The sequence below is a fragment of the Kryptolebias marmoratus genome, linkage group LG11, assembly GCF_001649575.2.
Source record: "Kryptolebias marmoratus isolate JLee-2015 linkage group LG11, ASM164957v2, whole genome shotgun sequence".
Taxonomy (NCBI): Eukaryota; Metazoa; Chordata; class Actinopteri; order Cyprinodontiformes; family Rivulidae; genus Kryptolebias; species Kryptolebias marmoratus.
In genome coordinates, this window is record NC_051440.1 from 10293417 (window position 1) to 10297277 (window position 3861).

Genomic DNA, 3861 nt, shown 5'->3' on the forward strand with positions numbered 1-3861 from the left:
AATACTAGGAGCAAGAGTTCAGGTTAGACGCTGAGGCGGAGAATCTAACCCAGTAGGTTCGATGCTCCAGCGAAGGTCTGATCACCGCCTGCTGCTTAAATCCTGGCTGGTCTCATCAGTGGTATGAGGAACACCTGTGGAACAATGATTAGTGGTGCCGCCCAGAGGGCGGAACCAAAACCCAGATCCTCACAGATCTTGTCTGTTTTTCATTCTATTATCCATCTAGTTCTTGTGCCTGAAGATCTTTTTTTTTCTGATTTTGTTTTTGTCTTTCTGAAAGTCATTTTTTATAGTTCTTGTATCTGACCGTGGCAGCATCTTGTGCAGCGTGTGATTAAAAATGAGCAAAGTGGACAAGTGGGGTGAAATAAAGAGTGAGATCTATAATAAAAATAAACCTATAGGAGATAAAACAATACCTGAAAGCGATGGCTTTAACAAACAGAAAAAACCAAGACCTGAGAAATGTGTCATGGTCGTGTTATTGTTGGTATAGTTTTGGAGATTCAGCTAAAGCAATGGGAACAAATATTGTTTTTGTGACAACCTGGTTGAAACAACGTTTCTAAGAATTCAAAATCGGTTCTTTTGGTTGTCCTTCATGTGTCAAAAATGCTTTAATTGAAAACCTTGTGTTTAGGATCTTTAGGTCTGAATGATTCATAAGTCAAAGTTAAGTAATTTAATGACAAGAAAAGAAGTACTCTGAAAATGAGTAGAAAAAAGTCTGAAGAACACTTATAAAAGATCTTCAGAAAACCTGAAAAACTGTTGATCAAGACCACTTGAAAGATTACAAATCTGGCTTCTTGGAAGAAAAGTCAAATAAAAATAAATAGGTATGACTTAGGATATTTGCACAGTACTTTATGCAGCTGAGCTACTGTTTCATTTATATATTCATATTTTAAAAAGGCATTTTTGAAAAAATGGTATATTTCAGTTTGGTATTTCACCAAACTGAGCCTAGATGTAAGTTAGATATAAATATAATAAAGTAAAACTGTACATCTGGAAATGCTTATTGGATCTCTGATCAAAGCATCCCATTCTTCTTTAAAAAGTGAAAAGAGTGATAAGTTATTAATTCATATAAAGTCCACACCAGCAGGTGACTTGGCAACACATTTTAGTCCTTAGTCTACAGTAAAGATGTGAAGACTGTGCATCTGCATCTAATTATTAGTGTGAACGTTTTTAAGCGAGCCTAAGATATGTTTATCCCCTCCCCATTACTGCCTCGGTAAATTACCGTGGCACGCACATTGATCACACTGAAGTGTCCGAACCCAGGGCTTCCACGCAGGAAAGCGGATACCCCGGTTGAGCGACTTGCCAGTTCTTGCATTTTGATAGCTACCAATTTTAGCCCGGTGTTTTTGCTGATTGGCAATGAGGCACGCGGCAATACATGAAACTGGAGAACTCAGATCCGGAGGACAGGCTCCTTGGAGTTACCTCTGCCAGTCTCATCCCCACGCCTACCTCGGATTAAGATTTCACTCCTTGATCAAGCCTTTCCCTTTTTTAGCAGACAGTGTTGTCCAAACTCCAGGCCGGGGTGAACTGCAGGAGGGGATCAGTTCACAGGAGGACCACACATGGGTTGTTAATCAACCATGGCTTCAAAAGCCTCACGGTATTTTTTTTTTTTTTTTACGAGGTATTTTATGTTTCTGTTGAACCCTGTTAGGGCGCAGCCATATTTGTGTGTGTGTGTTGTCACTTAGTTGATATGATCATTGTTAGTTTAATATTTTCTGGATTTCAAATGCACGCTGGGTTCTAAGTTAAGATGAATTTATTTGTAATTATCTAATATTGCTATTGAAAACCACCTTTTTTTGTCTTTCAGTGTGGACACCAAATGTTAAAATCCTTTTTCAGCAGATATGGTATTGTCAGGATTTGGGTTTTTCTATTCAGTTTATTGTCTTCATGTTTCAGTTTGAGTTTATTGTTTATTTTATTCAGTTATCTTTGTTAGTCTTTGTTCCTTGTGTCTTTGTTTCCTGTCATCATTTACCTCTCCTCAGTCAGTCACTTGTTTTCCTGCCGCGCCCATCTCCACCTGCTCCTCATTATCACTCACCTGTCCCCACTTCACCTAATTGCCCTCTTCTTTAAAACCTGGTCATTTCCTCCACCTACTCGCTGGTTCGTTGGTCTATTCTCCCTGATGTTCTGGTTCTGCTCGTCTCTTGCCCTTGTATGTTCAGTTCTTGGATTTACCGTAGTTTGTTTTGTATTTAGTTTCCTTTTTGCTGCCACGTCAGACTTTGTTTTTGATTCTTTTATTTTAATAAATTAGTGTAGGAGCTATTTCTTTATTTTTGCTAATTCTTTAAATTTAGTTTATTGATGATTTGTTTATTTTCTGGTGAATTTCTAATTTTTGTTGAATCTTAGTTGTTTAGAATAAATTTATAGTTTATTCATTTGTTTAGTTTATACATTTATTTTGTTTGGGATATGGGTAATATAAATACATAGACTTCAGGCACATTCGGGGTCATATGGTTTTTTACCAGGCGATCAGTCTTGAGCAGGTGAGACAATCAGGTGAACTGGCCAGCAGAGCAGGAGAGTCAGACAAGAAACTGGGAATAAAGCCAAAAAATGGATTTGCAGTTTTTTGGACGTTTTTTGACCTTTCTTTGTACTCTGTGAGGATCTGGGTTTTGGTTCCGCCCTTTGGGCGGCGCCACTAATCATTGTTCCACAGGTGTTCCTCATACCACTGATGAGACCAGCCAGGATTTAAGCAGCAGGTGGTGATCAGACCTTCGCTGGAGCATCGAACCTACTGGGTTAGATTTTCCGCCTCAGCGTCTAACCTGAACTCTTGCTCCTAGTATTAACCACGTTCTTTGTTGCTGCCTATGTCCTAGGTTTTCTTGCCACGCCATGACTACGGATACTAAGGATCACTTACCTGGAACCACGCTGCTACTTACCTTGCTGGATCTAACTCGTCACTCCTGGAACACCTGGAAATTGCTCCTCCTCTCATCGGCGCTGCACTGACCTCCTGGATCTACCGCTCCGGATACCGCCCACTGTATATAGTCTCACCCTGTAAATAAACTCACTTACCTTTACTTCCGTCTCCGTGTTTAGTCTTGGTTTCGCTCTTCTGGACAGAATCCCCTGAGTTATGACAGTATGCTCCAGCCAAACCAAAATGTTCAGAGTGAGTCGAAACCAGCACCAACCGGTTAAAGGAAACTACTTTTGCGTAGACAACCGGTTTCCAAGACGCGGGTTAAAGCTGCGGATAGTATACGTAGGCAAGAGATTCACCGCAAAGATGGCGGGAATCCGTACTCAGTCAGAACGCATTAAAACAGCCTCAGAACTCGGTCGACAAGAATCCCTGATTAATGCGCTGTGCGAAAGGCAACAAACCGAAACGGGTCGTTTGGACCAATTAACTTTGCTAACTCAAGAGATTCATCAGAAATTGCCATCACTGGTTCCCACCATTACCGAGTCCCCTTCCGTATCCGCTTCCTCAGCCACATCACTTCCGGTATTTACTTCCGGACATTTTCGTGAGGTTCCCTCGCCGACTCCCGAGCCTTTTTCGGGGGAGATCGGTAAGTGTGCAGGTTTCCTCTTACAATGTTATTTAGTATTTGCTCGTTCGCCACAATCTTTTGCCGATGGTCCAGCAAAAATCGCGTACGTAATTGGGCTTCTTCGCGATAAGGCACTAAGATGGGCAGAGGCTAGATACAGTTTTCGGGCCATTCAATTAACCTCCTTTGATCAGTTTATTGAGGATTTTGAACAGACGTTTGGACTTAAATATACAGATACCGAAATTACGCAGAAGTTATGGAACTTAAAGCAGGG